This window comes from Lutra lutra, chromosome 8 (assembly GCF_902655055.1).
Source record: "Lutra lutra chromosome 8, mLutLut1.2, whole genome shotgun sequence".
NCBI classification, from domain to species: domain Eukaryota; kingdom Metazoa; phylum Chordata; class Mammalia; order Carnivora; family Mustelidae; genus Lutra; species Lutra lutra.
Genome location: NC_062285.1, coordinates 43797982 through 43818576, shown reverse-complemented (window position 1 = coordinate 43818576; position 20595 = coordinate 43797982). Strand labels below are relative to the sequence as shown.

The following is a 20595-nucleotide window of genomic DNA, read 5'->3' as shown; positions in this document are numbered from 1 at the left end:
AAAAGATTGCTAAGATATAGGTCAAATAAATTATGATGATTTCTTCTAGGAGTTTTAAGGTTTCAGGTTTCACATGCAGTTCTTTAATCCAGTTAGAGTTCCCTTTTTAATGTGGTATGAAGAAGTGATCTAGTTTCATAATATGCATGTAACTGTCCAGGTTTTCCAATGCAGTTGTTGAAGAGATTATCTTTTCCTCATTGTCTGTTCTTACCTCCTTTGTCATAGACTAATTGACCGTACAACATGTTGGTTTGTTTTTCTGGTTCTCTGTTCTCTTCCATTACTCTGTGTATCTATCTTTGTGTCAGTACCATACTGATTTGATCACTACAGCATCCTAGTATATTTTGAAATCTGGGAATGTGATATCCCAGCTTTGTTCTTCTTTCTCAAGATTGCTTTGACTATTGGGTTTTTTTGTTTGTTTTTTTTAGAGTTCCATACAAAAGTTTTTACTATTCTACTTCCGTGAAAAATTTTGGTTTTTTTTTTTAAGATTTTATTATTTATTTGAGAGAGCAAGGGAGAAAAAGAGCATGAGCATGGAGGAGAGATGGAGTAGCAGATGTCCCACTGAGCAGGCAGCCTGATGTGGGACTCGATCCCAGCACCCTGGAATCATGACCTGAGCCCCAGACAGACTGAGCCACCCAGCCACCCCTGTTGGTATTGTGATAGGGATTGCATGAAGCTGTAGGTTTCCTGAGAATTATGGACATGTTTACAATACTGACTCATCCAGTCCATGAACCTGAAATAATTTTACATTTGTATCCCCTTTAATATTTTATTTTTGTTACAGTTATAAATGGAATTATTTTCCTAACTTCTCTTTCTACTACTTTGTGTTAAGAAACTCAGACTCAATTTCTGTGTATTTATCTCCTGCAACTTTACTGAATTCATTACTTCTAATAATTTTTTTTAAAGATTTTATTTATTTACCTGACAGAGAAAGAGAGATCACAAGCAGGCAGAGAGGCAGGTGAGGTTGGGGGGAAGCAGGCTCCCCACTGAGCAGAGAGCCCGATGCGGGGCTCGATCCCAGGACCCTGAGACCATGACCTGAGCCGAAGGCAGATATTTAACCCACTAGCCAGCCAGGCGCCCCACTTCTAATAATTTTTGATACAGTCTTTAGAGTTTTTATGTCTAATACCATGTTATCTGAAACCATGCCAGTTTCTTTCTTTATTACTAATTTGAATGCCCATTATTTCTTTCTTTGTCTGATTGCTACAGCTAGGAATTACAGTGCTATATTAAATGTAATTGCTGAAAGTGATCTGTCTTGTTCCTGATTTTAGAGGAAAAATTCTTTTTCACCATTGATTATGACGTTCACTGTGGATTTTCATCTGTGGCCTTTATTGTGTTGAGGTATATTCCCTGTAAACCTGTTGAGCTGATAGTTTTAATAAATGGATGTTGTACTTCATCAAATGCTTTATCTGCAGCTATTGAAGGTTTTATTTTAGAGAGAGAGAATGCGAGTGGGGGAGGGACAAAGGGAGAGAGATGCAGAGCCTGAGGTGGGACTTGATCCCATGACCCTGAAATCATGACCTTGAGCTGGAATCAAGAGTTGGTGTTGAATTGACTGAACCATCCAGGTGCCCCTCGTCTATTGAAATAATCAAGTAATTTTTTAAAAAAGATTTTATTTATTTATTTGACAGAGATCACAAGTAGGCAGAGAGGCAGGCAGAGAGAGAGGAGGAAGCAGGCTCCCTGCCAAGCAGGGAGCCCAATGCGGGGCTCGATCCCAGGACCCTGAGATCATGACCTGAACCGAAGGCAGAGGCTTAACCCACTGAGCTACCCAGGTGCCCCATTTTTTAAAAGATTTTATTTATGTATCTCACAGAGGGAGAGAGAGTACAAGCAGGGGGGAGCAGCAGAGGGAGAGGAGAATCCCTGGACCCTGGGATCCTGACATGAGCCACCCAGGTGCCCAAATACTCAAATTACTTTCATCTTCCTTTTTGTTAATGTGGTTTATCACATGATGGACTTGTAAATTTTGAACCACGCTTGCATCCCCAGAATACATCCCACTTGATTATGGTGAAAGGCCTTTTTAAAGTATTGTTGAAATTTTTTTTACCAGTATGTTGAGAATTTTTTTTTTAAAGATTTTATTTATTTGACAGAGATCACAAGTAGGCATGGAGGCAGACGGGGCGGGTGGGGGGCGAGGAAGCAGGCTCCTCGCTGAGCAGAGAGCCCAATGGGAGGCTGGATCCCAGGACCCTGAGATCATAATCTGAGCCAAAGGCAGGGGCTTAACCCACTGAGAATCCCAGGCACCCCAGTAAGTTGAGGATTTTTACATTTATATTCATCATGAATATTGGCATGTAGTTTCCCTTTTGTAGCATTTTTTATTTTGGTATCAGGTAATGTTGACCTCATGGAATGAATTTGAGAACTTTCCTTCCTCTTTGATTTTTTGGAATGGTTCAAAGAGAGAAAATATTCACTGTTCTTTAAATGTTCTGTAGAATTTACCTATGATTCCATCTGGTTCTGGACCTTGTAACGATGGAAGTTTTTGATTACTGATTGAATTCTGTTACTAGTAATTAGTATGTTCAGACATTCTACTTCTTTCTGATTTAGTTTTGGAGGATTGTTTATTTCTAGGTGTTTATCCAGTTCTTGTAGGTTGTCTGATTTGTTGGCATATGATTTTTCACTGTGGTTTCCTAATCCTTTGTCCTTCTGTGGTATTGGTTGTTACTTCTCTTTCAGCTCTCATTTTATTCATGTCCTTTTGCTCTCTTGATGAGTCTGGCTAAACATTTATAAATTTGTCTTTTCAAAGAACCAGTTGTTGGTTTCATAGATCTTTTCCTTTTTCCTCTGAACTTTATTATCTCCTTCTTTCTACTAGGACTTTGTTTTCCATTTCCTAGTTCCTTTATGTGTAACATTAGATTATTTATTTATTTATTTATTTATTTATTTATTTTTATTTATTTATTTAAAGATTTCTCTTGTTTCTTGAAGCAGGCCTATATCTCTATAAATTTCCCTCTTAGAAGTTCTTTCACTGAGTCCCAGATTTTGGACTGTTGTTTTTTCATTTTGTATCCATGCGTTTTTTCATTTCCTCTTTGATTTCTTTGTTGACCCATCAGTTGCTAAGTAACATGTTTAGGCTCCACATGCTTGTTTCTTTTTCCCCATTTTCTTCTTGTAATTATTTTCTAGTTCTGTGCTATTCTTTTTTTTTTTTTTTAAGATTTTATTTATTTATTTGACAGAGAGATCACAAGCAGACAGAGAGGCAGGCAGAGAGACACGGGGAAGCAGGCTCCCCGCCAAGCAGAGAGCCTGACGAGGGGGCTCAATCCCAGGACCCTGAGATCATGACCTGAGCTGAAGGCAGAGGCTTTAACCCACTGAGCCACCCAGTCACCCTGTTCTGTGCTATTCTTATTGCAGAAATTAGATGATATAGGGGCACCTATATCATCTAATTGATGATACAGGTGGGAAGGCTGGAGTCAAGGTAGGCACAGGCTAGCAGTTCCTAGGGCACCATATGCAGGGGTGCTTTGAGAGTTTTGGCTATAGCCAAAGAAGGTATGAGCCACAAGGTCACAGAGCTCTCTGTCTACATCTAGAATACCCTACCAAGCTGTGTGGAGCCAAAGTGACACGGGCCTGGAATTTTCTGTGGTGCTCAGTTGGTGGTGGTTGGCCCAGTGGCTGGACCTGTAGTGAATGCTGCTCAGGAGTGTCCTGGTGAACCCCGCAGTGGGGCTGCCTTGATGGGTTGGCTGGGGTGGGTATGGTTTAGGGACCCATGACTCTCTCAGGCTGCAGGCCAGACCTTGCTGCTATCTGCACTATAAAGGTAAGTAAGGAATGCAGCAGTGGCACTTTCCAGACCCTCAGGCTCAGAGAAAGTTCTAGAAGCCCCCTTGCCATTTGGGGGTCCTAGGGCTAGGTTCTTTATTTTCTTGTTGTTCTTTTTAAATTACAGCTTTTTATAGCCAGGATATTCATGGCTCATGTGGGCTAGGCCCTGGGAGGCTCACGGAGGCTGCAGGCTGTCTATGGTATACAGAAGGAAGCCTGTCCCTAGCTACTCTATCAGGATGGACAGAGAACATAAGCAGTGGTTTTCATCAGCCCCTTCAGCCAAGAGAACTTCTCAGCACTTGGAAAGTAACTGGATCTTTCATATACTAGTAGCTCTTTGAAATGGCAGCTTCTGGGGCACCTGGGTGGCTCAGTTGGTTAAGCATCCTACTTTGTATTTCAGCTCAGGTCATGATCTCAGGGTCATGAGACGGGCGCTGCCTCTAGAATGCTCTGCATTCAGTGGGGAATCTGCCTAAGATTTTCTTTCTCCCTCTTGCTCCCCACTGTCTGTCTAAAAAAGAAAAATAAAATGGCAGGACAGACAAATCTGCTCCTAGTCCCTTAGTACTATTCTTTCCTTTTGCAATCTGCACTGTCAGGGGTGGGGGTCCCTTCGTTGCCAAGTCTCTCTCTCTCACTGTTTTCTGTGTGGCCTGTCTTTTGTTGCACGGTGGTTGTTCAGCACTGCCCTCCGCTTTTCTTCAGGAGGAACCGTTATATATATAAAAGTGTAAATTTCGGATGTCTAGGGAGGTGAATTCAAGGTCTTCCTTCTTTGCTAGATGGGACCAGAATTCTAAAAGACTACCTTTACCTGCTTTTATAGTATAAATCTGGTACATCCTTTCTCTCGGGTTGTCATTGAAAAAAAATTCTTCTACCTTCAGTTTTAGAAGCATTTTCTCTATTCATCAAATTTGTGCTTGATGACTTTTTATTCAGTACTTCCAAGATGTTGATCAACCGTCTTCTCTCTTGCTTTGATGTAACAAAAAAAGTCACTTTCGTCCTTACTGTTGCTTCTCTGTACATACACTTTTCCTCAGGATGTCTTTAAAAATTTATAACCAATAAACCATTATTTTGAGCCACGTAATTAGATATTCTTTGGTATAATTCTCTTGTTTTTAGGGCTTAATGTTCCTTGAACATCCTGAATACCTGAGTTTAGTTTTTATCAAACTGGGAAATTATTTCTTCAAATATTTTCAACCCCTCTCTTTCAGGGATGCTGATGACTGCTTGAAGCTGTATTACAAATCACATTGTTTTTTCCCCATTCATACTATGCTTTCTATTTTAAACAGTTACTATGAAGTATCCATGTTTATGAATTTTTTCTGCAATGTTTTACAGCAATTACATCCAGTGTACTTATTTTATGCTAAACATAATTTTTGCTACAAGAAGGTCAAATTGATTCTTTTCCTATCTTCCTCCTTAAAATGTTGAACTTGTCATTTAGCTTGTTGAATATGTAAACTACAGCTTTAATTACTTCTGAGCTATCTTTACTATCTGTGTCGCTTCTGTGTCAGGTTTGTTTCCTTCCTTTCCCTCATTCTAGTTTGTTTTTCACCTTCTTTGCATGCTTGGTACTTTCTGAATGGCTAAAAGATACTGTAACTTTTAATTTTTCTGAGGTTAGGAGGCTCAAGGGATAAAAAATTAGATAATTTTTTTTAGCTTTATGCTAGGACATATTTAAGTTACTTGAAGACAGCTTAGTTGATCATTTGAATCTGTGTTTTAAGATTATTTTTTAGACAACAACAGAGTGATGTTTATTCTAAGGCTAATTATACCAACCACTATGGGAAGATCTTTTCAAGTTCTCTGCCATTGGCTTATGAATTGTTAGATTTTCCACTCTGGCTTGCAGGCAGGCAAAAGCACAGCCACACGTGAGCACTGGATACTGTTGTTCTAACCCTTTAGTTGGTCCTTTTCCAGCTGTCTGGTAGTTTCTTCCCGTGTGTGTGCCTGTTTATATGCCACCATTATTCTAGGGCAACCCTGTAGACATCGGTGAGTTCTCTTCTCTCTTTGTTCTGCAAACTCTATCTTTTCTTTCATTTTTCTTTTCTTTCATTTTTATATTTTTAAATTCCAGCATAGTGAAGAACTGGTGTTGTATGACTTTCAGGTGTACAAATGTAGTGATTCCACACTCATGTACATCATTCAGTGCTCTTCATAGTAAGTCCCTTGTCATCCACTTCACCTGTTCTACCTATCCCCCGCCCACTTCCCCTTCAGGCACCATCTATGTATTCTCTACAGTGAAGAATCTACTTTTTTGGTTTGCCTTTTCTTTGTTTACTGTTTTGTTTCTTGATTCCACAGATGAGTGCAATTATATGGTATTTACCTCTCTGTGAATAACTTATTTCATTTAGCATTACACTTTTTAGATCCATCCATGTTGTCGCACATGGCAAGTTTTCACTCTTTTTTATGGCTGGTTAATATTCGTGTGTGTGTGTTTGCACATGCGCACGTGCACACAAACACACACCTTAACCTATCCGTGGACACCTGGGCAGCTTCCATAATTTGGCTATTGTAATAATGCTGCAATAAACGTAGGGTGCATAAATCTTTTCAAAGTAGTGTTCTTGTATTCTTTGGGTAAAGGAAGATATTCCATGCTCATGGATTGGAAAACAAATATTGTTAAAATGTGCCTACTACCCAAAACAATCTATAGATTTATGCAGTTCTTATCAATACCAGCAGCATTTCTCACTGAACTAGAACAAGCAATCCTAAAATTCATATGGAGCCAAAAAAGAAACCTGAACAGCCAAAGCAATTCTGAAACAGAAGAACAAAGCTGTAGGAATTACAAATCTGGGCTTAAAGTTAATTTACAAAGCTGCAGTAATCAAAAAAGAATGGTACTGGCACCAGAAAAGACAAAAAGATCAAGGGAACAGGATAAAAAGCCCAGAAATCACCCCACAAACTCATGCTCAATTAACTTTTTGACAAAAGAGGCAAGAACATACAGTGGGGAAAAAACAAATCTCTTCAATAAATGGTGTTGGAGAAAACTAGATAGCAAGAGAATGAGCCAGGACCATTTAGACCATACACAAAAATAAACTCAAAATGGATTATGAACCTAAATGTGAGACCTGAAACCATAAAAACCTGAGAAGAGAGCACAGGCTTTAATGTCTCTGATTTCATTTGCAGCAACTTTTTTCTAAATATGTCTGCTGGGACAGGGAAATACAGCCAAAATAAAATATTGGAACTATACCAAAATGAAAAGCTTCTGTACCACAAAGGAAACAAGCAACAAAACAAAAAGGCAACCTAGGGAATGGGAGAAGGTATTTTCAAATGACTTATCTGTTAAAGGGTCAGCATCCAAAATCTATGAAGAACTTACACAACTCCGCACCCCTCAAACTAAACCATCCAGTTAAAAAATGGACATAGCTCCAAAGAGAACGTATAGATGCCCAACAGACACATGAAAATGATGCTCCACATCAGGGAGATGCAAATCAAAGCTACGCCGAGCTACCACCTCACACCTGTCAGCATGGCTAGAATCAAAAATACAAGAAACAAGTGTTGGTAAAGATGTGAAGACAAACCAACACTCACACACTGTTGATGGGAATGTCAACTGATTCAGCCACTGTGGAAACACTGTGGAAACAGTTTGAAGGTTCCCCCAAAAATTAAAAATAGAAGTACCAATGTTGAGTAATTTGATTCCAAACTCTCTAGAACTCTGTAGACTTTGAGCAACGTCTGCTCCACTTGGAGTCCCCTCTCCCCCTTCTGCCTCGGTTACCCTTTTGGCGTTAAGGCCTGGAAATTCTCATTACACAAAACTGGGTGATTGCAGGGCTCACTGGTTTGTTTCTCATTTCTCAAGGATTATTTTCCTTTTTTGTAGGATTTCCAGTTTCTTGAAAGCCATTTTTTAAAGTAGAAACATAAGTCTATTCCCCGTTAACCTATTATGAGAAGAAGTCCCTTCTTTTTGTAATCCTTACACATTAACAGAATGTTCCTCACCTTTCTTTTCACTATAGTTGCTGGTGATTTTAAAATAAATAAATAAATAAATTTTTTTAAAAGGACTTTTTTTTTTTAAAGATTGTATTTATTTATTTGACAAAGAGAGACACAGCAAGAGAGAGAACACAAGCAGGGGAGCGGGAGAGGGAGAAGCAGGCTTCCTGTGGAGCAGAGAGCCTAAAGTGGGGCTCAATCCCAGGACCCTGGAATCATGACCTGAGCTGAAGGCAGATGCTTAACGACTGAGCCTCCCAGGCACCCCACAAAAAAGCCTACTTTTAACTAAATAGAAACTTTCTACTGTATTTCAGTACCACTTTCTTACTATTCTAAGACATATTCCTTCATTTAATTCTCCTTCAGCATGGTAAACTTTGCTATCTCCTCCACCTATTAGTATTTTTAACTTCACCATTAGCCTTCCCCCCTCCCCAGCTCTCCGTTAATTTTCTGACTTATTGTCCAACAAACTTTCTGAAAGGCTTTTTAAAGTCATATTTTTTTTAATTTTATTTATTTGTTTGACAGAGAGAGATCACAAGTAGGCAGAGAGGCAGGCAGAGAGAGGGGGGGAAGCAGGCTCCCTGCTGAGCAGAGAGCCTGATGTGGGACTCAGTCCCAGAACCCTGAGACCCTGACCTCAGCTGAAGGCAGAGACTTAACCCACTGAGCCACCCAGGTGCCCCTAAAGTCATAATTTTTTGTTCACAGAATTACAACTGCAAATATTTTGATTACATTCTTATTTTCTTACGTTGGCAAATATCCAATACTTTTGGGTCCTATTTGGACGAAACATTAGTTTTTTATTCCACCCATGCTCATGGATTCAGAGAATCAATGAATTATTGAACATGCAAATCAGGTATTTTAGATAGGTTACTATGCCTCTAGCTCGAAAAATAATGAAGTCCCAGTGCAAGACAGAAATAAAACAAGTCAGGGTAAGTAGGACACAACTGATAATCTTGTTTGTGGGGATGAGAGGAAAAAAATTGAGCGATTGTCAGGATTTGGGAATATTGATAACCATGGCTTGTTTTGGGAAAAGTCCACAGTTATCCCTCCCAGACCTGACAGACTTCACTGTGGCTCAAAATCTGTCTAAGCATGTATTAGCACTTTCTTAGCTGAAATAGCTTTGCAGGGATCCACTTTGTACCCATAGACCGATCATAAAGTGTCTGTCAGTGATAAACACAGACACTCTCCTGAACCTTGCAGAATATTTCACTGACCTGAACTATTTTGACTCATTGTTACTCTCTTCTGTGCACGAACAAATGCTTTTATGTAGACTCCATTTCTAAAACTTCTGTGGACAAAAAATTAAAAATGACAGCCCTGGATACCACTGATAGCAACTATTTCCAGAGTTGTCTTAGGATGCTAAGGAAAGTCTTTTGTAACTAAATATGTTTAACTGGTCTAAGCACTATCAAAAATGAATTAGTCGGCACCTGGGTGGCTCAGTCAGTTAAGCATCTGCTTCTGGCTCCGGTCATGATCCGAGGGTCCTAGGATCAAGTTCCAGGTTGGGCTCCTTGCTCCTCAGGGAGTCTGCTTCTCCTTCTGCCCCTCCTCCCACTCATTCTCTCAATTTCTCTCTTTTTCTCTATCTCAAATAAGTGGAATCTTTGAAAACGTGAATTACTGGGGTGCCTGGGTGGCTCAGTGGGTGAAAGCCTCTGCCTTCGGCTCAGGGTCCTGGGATCGAGCCCCGCATTGGGCTCTCTGCTCAGCAGGGAGCCTGCTTCCCTCTCTCTCTCCGCCTGTCTCTTTGCCGACTTATGATCTCTGTCTGTCAAATACATAAATAAAATCTTTAAAAAAAAATGTGAATTTCTAAAATATGAAGATACATACATTCTTCAGTGGGATTTTAAACCATATTATCAAATTGATGAATATAGTTCAGAAGCTGAAATAAGTCTTTTTCCCTAGGATCATGTCCTTTTTTCTCCTTTTTCTCTAATTCCTACAAAATAGTGCTTGAATGGCTTTTAAATTTGATGATTAAAATCAGTTTTGTCTAGCTGTTAGTAACTTCCTTGAACTCCAAACTCCCTTGGTAATTAATGTGACTATCATTAAATTTGGAGTTAACTTTCAGATGGTTCATTTAAATACATAAGATTTCATTAAAAATGTCTGATGAACTGTTCTGTATTATTTAAAACAGCATTTTCATATTAAGGACAGAACACATTTAGTACTTTCACAAAGCAAACCTAGCCAGTCACTAACTCATCTTAATAGTTTTCACAGAATGTAGAGAAGAAAAATCCTTATCCCAAGTCACTATGTATGAAAGGGGGAAAATAGATAAATATATGTATATGTTAACTTCTCCAGAAGAGCGTAGTTTATGGACATTTCTTTCCCACCTCATGTACATTTCTTTATTCATACAGTGTAATTTTATAAAATACTCACCTGTTACATGCATTATTTATCTGATTCTAAAGGTAGAGTAGAAATCTAGGGGTTTGTGAACTAGTGAGTGAAGGAAGAAAGAATCACATGTCTACTAAAAGATTTAAGAAAAGCACATAGCAGAAACTGAAGCACAGATGGGTTGATAATTACATTAAATCAAGAAAAATAACAACCACTATTAAGTGGGAAGTGCCCAAGACATTATATGACTGACAGAGTACAAATACTTGCCTAGGAATCCTACAGAGGTCTGAAACAAGATTTTAGTTTGAGTGCCAAAGAACCCCAAGGAACTCAATATGCCTAAAGAGAATTAAGAATTAAACAAATATCATATAGCACCTCATAGGATAAGCTGGGGATGGTAGACGAATGAAGAATAGGACTGGTGCCGAAATAGAAGACAGTGAGGTCCATGGAGTTCCTGTAGGGTAAGAATAAAACAGAAACAAGGGCAGAAGAAATAGGATTTTTAAGAAATTTGTCATACTCTAATACTACAGTTATATACTGTGTACTCTTCTGAAGAAAATACTTCAGAAAATAAATAGTAGGCTATAATAAATTTGCTATGAGAGTCAAGTACAACTGAGATGATCTGTAAACAGAGAAGTTGAAATCGAAATGTTTCGAATCATTTCAAGCATGGATAAAATATTTGGAAATACAGGCTCCTACAAGTTTAACACTTAAATAACAATAATCTAGTCAGTGATTTTTATCTTATGCAATATAATGCTGCTTGTCATTAAACAATTGATCCTTGATATAATTTTAAAGTTAATTTATCTTTAATTTAAAAAACCAGCTAGTCTTTTGGTTTCTGGGCCAAGTTGTAAAAGTGTCATAATTTGGCACTCTTTGTCTACAGTAAGAAAAACTGGACCATATGAAAATGAACACCTTTCTTAGAACTATCAGAAAACTCAGAGCAGAGGGCAGACAGTTATCCCCAGTTGTGGAGGGGCCAGAGCAGCAGCAGCTGGAAGCCAGGAATGATAGTAAGACTTACTTTATTGGAAAATCAGAAATTGTTGTCACCGGAGTATGGACTGGAGTAAAAAACTTCTCTGGTTCACAATTCCTTTCAAAGACTCCACTAGGCTTTCACAGTAAAAGTCTGAGAAAAACAACCTCATGATTCCGAGGAATAAACAAAGAGACACCATTATGATACCCTCCTAAGTCCTCATCATGAAGCCCAGGTCTCAGGGAATCCCTTAGCCAGACCGTATTTCCCATGGTGGAAAGGAATTACATAACATTGTACCTTTCCAGCTTCCTATATGAAAAAGAGAAGGAAAAATTAATTCACAACAGGACAGGGCTTCAAAAAAAAAAAAAACGTTTGGGGATGCTGAAAGTAAAACAGATGAGGGGACAAAAAAAGATAAAAGTTGTATGCCTGGAAAAGGAGAAAAATGAGAAAAGCAAACCCCAAAGAGAAGGGAGAACTATAAAACGATTTATGCCAAAGAATGTGGCTTGTTTTCCTTCTCTCACATCCAGCCATCATCCCAATAAACCTCAAGTATATTTACAGTGAATTGCAGTAGAAAGAGGTCCCAAGATGTATAGTCTTTCTGAGGAACAGGGCAAAGAGAAAACCCTAAATCCTAGAGAAGTAAAAATACAAACAGTAGAGGTATTTGAAACCTGCCACTAAAGAAAGCTGAAATCCTAGGCAAACTTATCACATAACTTATCACATGACAACATAGATAACACCTATTGCACATACAATGCCCAAATTTGAACAAAATTACACAACCTAAAAAATCAAAACCATCATCAGAAACAAATTCAGATGTGACACAAATGTAGGAATTATCAGACAAGTGTTTTACAAAACTCTGTCACCAGAGAGATAACAACAATGCAAGAGCATCAAAAGCACAGGCAAGAAATTAAGAAGCAAATAACTGAAATGAAGAATGCCTTTACTGCTCACCAAATTTAACACTCCAAGGAAAGAGTCAGTGAACTTCAAGAGAATCCATGAACTGAAATGAGAACTTGAAAAGAAAATGGAAAAAGACATCAGAACATCTAAGAACTGATGAACAGTACCAAAGCTTTCAATGTAGGCATAATTGGAAAAGTGAAAAAAGAGAATGCAGCAGAATATTCAAATAGGAATAGAAAACGTTCAAAATTATTTAGAGACAAGTCACAGATTAAGGAATTTCACAGATCAACAACCACTTGTCATTAGGGAAAAGAAAATTAAACAACAAAATACTCCATGCCTTTTAGAATCAGTAAAAATTTTGAAAAAAATCCTAAGAATAACAATTTTGTCAAGGACTTGGAGAATGAGGAAGTAATTTCCATCACTGGAAGGAATGAAAATGGTGCATCCACTCTGGAAGACACATTGACAGTTTCTTAAAAAGCTAAAGAGAGGTTTATCTTTGATCTAAAAATCACATTCTTAGTATTTGTTCACCTCTTTTGAAAACTAATGTCCACATATCCATGAGAAAGTTTACAACAGCACTATTCATAATTGCCCAAAACTAGAAGAACTTGAGATGTCCTTCAATATGTATGAGAATAAACAGTGAGATATTCCTACTATTTAGTATTAAGGGATAACAGGGCATGAGCTATTAATATGAGTGAATGTTAACTGCATATTGCTAACTGAAAGTTGTCAGCTTGAAGGGGTTACATATTGAATTATTAAATTTATATGACATTCAGAAAAAGTAAAAACTATAGGACAGAAAGCAAAAAAGTAATGACCCTGGATTCTAAGGGAGAGGAAAGTTCAATAGGTGAAACAAGATCTGGGGGGAATAAACCAATTCTGTGTCATAGAGTACTGATGAATACATTAGACCATGAACTTGTCAAAACCATTACAACTTCGTAGCACAAAGAGTGAAACTTAATGTAAAAAAAAAAAAAAAAGTTTTTAAATCCATGAGGAGGTTAGGGGTTCCAAAGATGTAAAGCAAACTAGAAGAAAAGAATCTAATTGTATCAAAATGTAGGACATAACCTCACTAAAAGGGAAAAGTACAAGGTAGTCATCCAAAGATCTTTGGAAATGAATAAAGAGTCTAAGACTATAGATAAGAAAGCTGTATAAAAACACTGCATTAGGGCACCTGGGTGGCTCAGTGGGTTAAGCCGCTGCCTTCGGCTCAGGTCATGATCTCAGGGTCCTGGGATCGAGTCCCGCATCGGGTTCTCTGCTCGGGAGAGATCCTGCTTCCCTCTCTCTCTCTCTGCCTGCCTCTCCGCCTACTTGTGATCTCTCTCTGTCAAATAAATAAATAAAATCTTAAAAAAAAAAAAAAACACTGCATTAGTTGGTAAAGCTGTTTCTTATCGAGTACTGACTAACAATTATGAAGCCAGTATACTTATAGACTAAAATTGGACTATTATGTAAATGGATGAAAGATGGTGGCACTCTGGTTCTCACTGTTCGAATGGGAGATAAGCAAAGGGGGAAAAGGGCTGGAATGAAATATGTGCATTAGAGCTGGGGGTGTGTTTGAACTTGTGCTTAGCTTAGAAAAGATACCAATGAATGAATAATTACAGGATTGACACCCTCATAACGGTGGAGTGTTTTCTACTATCTTTTCCCTACAGAACACTGATGGAGACAACCACCTATGGACAAGGAAGTCTTTCTGGAAATCCAGGCATCCATTGGGGAAGTTTCAGCACATTGGTAGAAGCAAAAAAATACAAGAACAAGGCATGGAAACCAGTAATGGTTCATTTTACCCACATAAGCCATTTCCTAAACCAGCACGGCTAACCGTTAAGAGAAAATTTTCAGTCCATGATTTCTTCCCTGGGAAAAAGTAAGGTGTGTGAATAGTACATAGCTTCTCCATTGGGGCAAAACATTGCCTAAGAGTCTCATTTCTCTTTTGCCCTATCCAGAATACTGAGTACTGAACTTCATGACTGGGAAGCAGTAAGGGGTTAAGAAAAGGACAGCTAGGGGGTGGGGAAAAAAAAGGACAGCTAAGGTATGGTGGATGTACTAGATGGAAGCAGATTCTACTAAACATGGTCAGGAAGCGCCCAGTGAGTCTCAGGGGACACCTAGAATGCAGATCCCAAAGGGCTCACTGGCACTCCCAGCAGCAGCAAAAGTTTCGCAGAGGGCTGGTGAGTGTGTTCATGAAGCTAGACCAGATCTGTGGGCCTGGAAGAGTACCACAATCTTGAGCATGGCCACCATTCTAGGGCAAGCAAAACGAAGACTATCCACCACAGGCCTGGCTTTATGGTATTGAGAAATAGCTTTATTAGAGGATTGAGGGAAGACACATGACCTTTAAGAATTCTGTCACACACCCATACACACAAAAAATTCTGTCACACAAGGTAGCCAAAAGTATTCAGCAGGTGTATCTATAAGAAAAGCCTAGGAAAGACTCAGAATCTCTAGCAGGGCTGGCAAGGCATTTCTCTCACCTAGTTAGTGAGAACTACAAGGGGTGACTGCTTCCTCAGCTGTGAAGTCAGCAGTGCAAGACTTCAAGGAAAATGTAAAAAATCAACAAAAATACGACAACACCAGAAGAACACAATTTTCCAGGAATCCACCACAAAGAAATGAAGATCAATGATGTACCTGATAAAGAAGTCAAAATAGCTGTTTTAAGGAATCTCAATGAGCTACAAGAATTTTTCTTAGTTTCTGTAACTAATTTACATAACTACCAATAAGTAAAACCTGCATAGTGATTTATGGAAGAAAAATGTGTAAAATCATTGTCCGTATACATACTTGTTCACTTCACAAATGAGGTTTCCCTTTTCCTGGAGCTTTCAACGTAGCTAATTCATGTGCAGTGTGATCATGATTGGTTTTGTTTTGTTCTTTTGTCTTTGATTAATGAATATTAGGCAAGCATTCCTTCTGTTTTAAGAAAGTTTTCATTTGAAGTTAAACATATGGCAAATCTTTGTAAAACTCCTCTACCATGGAGCCAAGGAACATTAGCAAACAACACAGGATCATTAAATTCTCTGTATTCTAAACTTAGTGAAGAGTCAGAGAATATGCACATATATACTACAAGATGTTAACAGCTGTATCCATGATATTTTTAGCACATTGTTTCAAAAAACTTTGTACAGATATTTTCCATATGTATTGTACAATGGAATGAAGCAACAAAGAAGAGTCTCTTGCTTAAAAATGTCAGTAAGTTTGAATTTTTTTTTAAAGATTTTACTTATTTATTTGACAGAGATCACAAGTAGGCAGAGAGGCAGGCAGAGAGAGAGGAGGAAGCAGTCTCCCTGCTGAGCAGAGAGCCTGATGCAGGGCTTGATCCCAGAACCCTGAGATCATGACCCGAGCCGAAGGCAGAGGCTTAACCCACTGAGCTACCCAGGTGCCCCAATAAGTTTGAATTTTTGATCTCCCAAAATAATAAGGGTAACACAATGAAATCAAGAAAAAAACCAACAAAATGCAAAGTTGAACAGAAATAATTTTAGAAGAACCAAACAAATTCTGGAGCTAAAGAACACAGTGAATGAAATGAAAAATGTAATAAAGAGCATCAAAAGCATGCTTCTCAAGCAGAAAAATGATTCTGTGAAGTAGCAGACAAAATCTTTGTAATTCTTCAATGGAGAACAAAGAAAGATTGAAGAAAGCCAACATGAAGCATGGAATTCATGAAAAATAAGTTGGAATCTCAGAAGGAAAATGGAGAAAGGAAACCTGGACATCCAAATTCATTAAGATAATATGTCATCCCCAAATTTCAAACTAAACTGTCTCCATAAAACATTATTGTACATTTTGTCTGAAATCAAAGACAAAGAGAACATTTAAAGCAGCAAGAGTAGTAAGAGGAAATTCTCTCATAGAAGGGAATCCCCTTAAGGCTACTACTAGATTTCTTGGAACAAACTTTGCAGATTAAGAGTGGAATGATATAGTCAATGGACTGGGGCTGAGGGTAGGAGGAAGTCGGGGAGGGGACCTTGCCACCAAAATACTTTACCTTGCAAAGGTGTCCTTCAGAAGTGCGGTAAAGACAGTCCAAAGCAAAACCTGAGGGAGATAATCACCATGTTACCTGCCTCACAAATAAGGCTGAAAGGAATTTGCCAAGCCAAAATGAAAGAACATTAATTAGAAATATAAAAATATATGAGGTGTGCCTGGGTGGTTCAATGGGTTGATAAGCCTCTGCTTTCAGCTCAGGTCATGATCTCAGGGCCCTGGGATCGAGCCCCACATCAGGCTCTCTGCTCAGCAGGGAGCCTGCTTCACCCTTTCTCTCTGCCTGCCTCTCTGCCTACTTGCAATCTCTCTCTCTGTCAAATAATTAAATAAAATCTTCATTAAAAAAGAAATATGATGGTTTCACTTATTTGTGGAGCATAACAAATAGCATGGAGGACAAGGGGAGATGGAGAGGAGAAGGGAGTTGAGGGAAATTGGAAGGGGAGGTGAACCATGAGAGACTACGGACTCTGAAAAACGATCTGAGAATTTTGAAGGGGTGGGGGGTGGGAGGTTGGGGGCACCAGGTGGTGGGTATTGTAGAGGGCACGGATTGCATGGAGCACTGGGTGTGGTGCAAAAATAATAAATACTGTTATGCTGAAAAAATAAAAAATTAAAAAAAATATGAAAATATATGAAAGTATAAAAACACACTGGTTAAGTATACTATCAATTCAGAATAATAATGCAGTGTGTTAATTTGTGGTGTGTCAGTTAACCCTAGTATAAGGGTTAAAGGAAAAAATACACACGTCTAAACTACAGTAATTTTAATTATTATGGAATAAAAATATGTAAGTTGCAAAGTTGCAACTTTAAAAACATAGAGGAAGAGTAAATGATTCGAGTTTTTAAATGTAACTGAAGTTGCTAGCCTAACATAGGCTGTTATAACTATGATTTATGTTCACCACAAAACTAAAGCTTGGAGTAGGTTAAAAAAAATAAGAGAAGTGAATCAAAGCATACCACTATGGAAAATCATAAATTCATATGGGAGGATAACTAAAGAAAGGAACAGCAGAATCACACAACCTTACCTACAAGCCTTTACCTATCATTAACTCTTTAAGTATAAAAGGATTAAATTCTCCAGTCAGAAGAGGAGCAAACTATGGGCTGCCTAAAAGAAACTCATTTCAGTTTCAGGAGACATAAAGGCTCAAAGTGAAGTTAGGGGGAAAGATATTCCATGCACATGGAAACCTAAAAAGAGCAGGAATTTCTGTACTTAAGGAAAAAAAAAAATAGACTTTAAATCAAAGCCTCTAACAAGAAAAAGAGCTAATGAGATAAGACCATATTATAGATAAATGGGTCATTCATCAAGGATATCTACCAATCCTAAATATACATGAACTCAACATCAGAGAACCTAAATATATTAATACTAATAGATACTAAAAGAGAAATAGACAACAATAAAAACAGGACAGAGGACTTGATTATTCCACTTTCAACAATGGATAGATTATCCTAAAAAATTCATAAGGAAATTTGTCAGCACTTTGGTTTCAAATAAACGGCCCTAACAGATACAGAGCGGACATTTCTACCAACAGCAGCAGAATACAGAATACAGATTCTCAGGTGAACAGGGACATTATTCAAGTTAATGTATACAAACTAGGTTTTCTGACCACAATGACATGAAACTAGAAATCCATAGCTGGAGGAAAGCTGAAAAATTCACAAGTGTGTAGGAATGAAACACACTCCCGAAGATCCAGTGTGTCAGAGGAAAAAAATGAAAACACTAGTTAAAAACTATCTTGAGGGGCTCCTGGGTGGCTCAGTGGGTTAAGCCTCTGCCTTCGGCCAAGGTCATGATCTCAGGGTCCTGGGATCGAGCCTCGCATCAGGCTCTCTGCTTGGCAGGGAGCCTGCTTCTCCCTCTCTCTCTGCCTGCCTCTCTGCCTACTTGTGATCTCTGTCAAATAAAATCTTTAAAAAAAAAAAAAAAACATCTTGAGACAAAAGAAAATAGAAACATAGCAAACTGTACTTATGGGAGGTAGGAAAAACAATTCTATGGGGGAAGTTCATAAAGATCTCAAATAAACAACCTAACTACATTTCAAGGAGCTAGAAAAAGAACAAGGTAAGCCCAAAGTTAGTAAAAGGAAAATAACGAGATCAGAGCAGAAGTAGATAAGAACCAGGACAACAACATAGAACTGGTTTTATGAAAGATGAAACTGACACACATTTAGGTAGACTTTAAAAAAAAAAAAAAGGAAAAATCAAATTGAGAAATAAAAGTGGTGATATTACAGTTGATAGAAAAGATCCTAAGAGCTGACTATAGGGAATTATAGGCTAACAAATACAGAACCAATTAAGAGTCAATCATTAAGAAACAATCTGAACAGACTTGTAAAGATGAAGAAGACTAAAGCAAGTAATCAAAAACCTCTCAACAAATGAAAGCCCAGGACCAGATGGTTTCCTCGGTGAATTCTTGTAACAGTTTCAGAATTACCACAACCATCGCTTCTCGGCCTTTTGGCTAAGATCAAGTGCAGAATTACCACAACCATAAAATGGGTTTGGGAATGTTCCTACTCCTCAATTTTTGGGGGCCAGCATTACCCTGATACCAAAGCCAAATAAGCTAAAAGAAACTATAGACCAATATCCCTGCTAAACAAAAATGCAAAAATGTTAGCAAAATGCTATCAAATAAAATTTAACAGCATATTAAAAGGATTATACTCCACAATAGAATAGGATTTATCCCTGGGATTAAAAAAATGATTCAGCCTATGCAAACCAATAAATGTGATAAACCATTTGACAAAAATTCAACATCCATTCACAATAAAAGTGCTAGACAAATTGGGTATAGAAAGAACATATCATAATAAACACTGTAACAGACAAGTCCACAGCTAACATATACTCAATTAAAAGTGGGAAATCCAGTCTTCTAAAATCATGAATGAAACACAGAGACCCATTCTCATCACTCCTATTCCAACATAGTCCTGAAAGTCCTAGCAAGAACATTCAGGCAAAAAAAGAAATTCGAAAGGGAGAAGTAAAATTGCTTAATTGTAGATGACATGATCTTATATGTGGGAAATTCTAAACACGCCACTGAAAATTGTTAAAATTAGTGTATTTTCAATGAAGTCAAAGAATACAAAACAAATCAGTTGCATTTCTATACACTTACAACAAAATATTTGAAAAAGAAAACCGTCTCATTCACAACAGCATTTAAAGGGGAAAAAATTACATAGTGATGTATTTCACTAAGGGGATGAAAGGGCCATACACTGAGAAAAAAACTTTGATGAAAGACATAATGTGTCTTTTGACAAAGACACAAAGGAATGGAAGTATAGCCTGTGTTCTGGGATGGAAAGAACTAATGTGAAGATATCCAAACTTCCCCAAAGCCATCTATAGATCTCATAGAATTCCTACTGATTTCTAATGGCATTGTTTTTCACAGAAATATCTTTTAAAGCTCCAAAATTTGTATGGAATGATAAATGACCTTGAATAACCAAAGAAATTCTAAGAAAAAACTAGGCTGGAGGCATCACACTTCCTGTTTTCAAACCCTATTACAAATACAGCCATCTAAACAAACACAGAGACCAATGGAAGAGAGTTCTCTCAATAAATAAATAATAGACCTTGTAGGGGTGCCTGGGTGGCTCAGTGGGTTAATTAAGCCTCTGCCTTCGGCTCGGGTCATGGTCTCAGGGTCCTGGGATCGAGCCTCATATCGGGCTCTCTGCTCGACGGGAAGCCTGCTTCCCCTCTCCCTCTGCCTGCCTCTCTGCCTACCTGTGATCTTTCTCTCTCTGTCAAGTAGATAAATAAAATCTTAAAAAAAAATAATAAGCCCTGTATATACAGTCAACTCATATTTGAAAAGGGACCCAAGAATACTCACTGGGACAAGAATACTCTCTTCCATAAGTGGTGTTTGAAAAATTAAATAATCTTATGTAAAAGAATAAAATTGGACCCCCCCCCACTTACACCACTTACAAAAATAAACTCAAATGGAGTCAAGATTTAAGATCTGAAACTGTTAAACTCCTAGAAGAAAGCAAAAGAAAAACTCCTTGACCCTGATCTTGGTAATGATTTTTTTTGGAGGTGATACCATCAGCACAAGCAACAGAAGCAAAAAACAAGTAGATTATATCAATCTAAAATCTTTTACACAGGGAAAAACAAAAACACAAAAACCAATGGATGGATAT

General features: G+C 38.1%; 1 long non-coding RNA gene across 1 annotated transcript in view; it reads left to right on the top strand.

Moving 5' to 3' along the window:
• LOC125106536 (uncharacterized) overlaps window positions 1-15589 on the top strand; it is a 159465-nt gene extending 143876 nt beyond the window's left edge. The window contains exon 4 of the long non-coding RNA XR_007129344.1: window positions 13972-15589. This is a non-coding gene — a long non-coding RNA (uncharacterized LOC125106536). The remainder of the gene's footprint in view (window positions 1-13971) is intronic.
• The last annotated feature ends 5006 nt before the right edge of the window (window positions 15590-20595 follow it).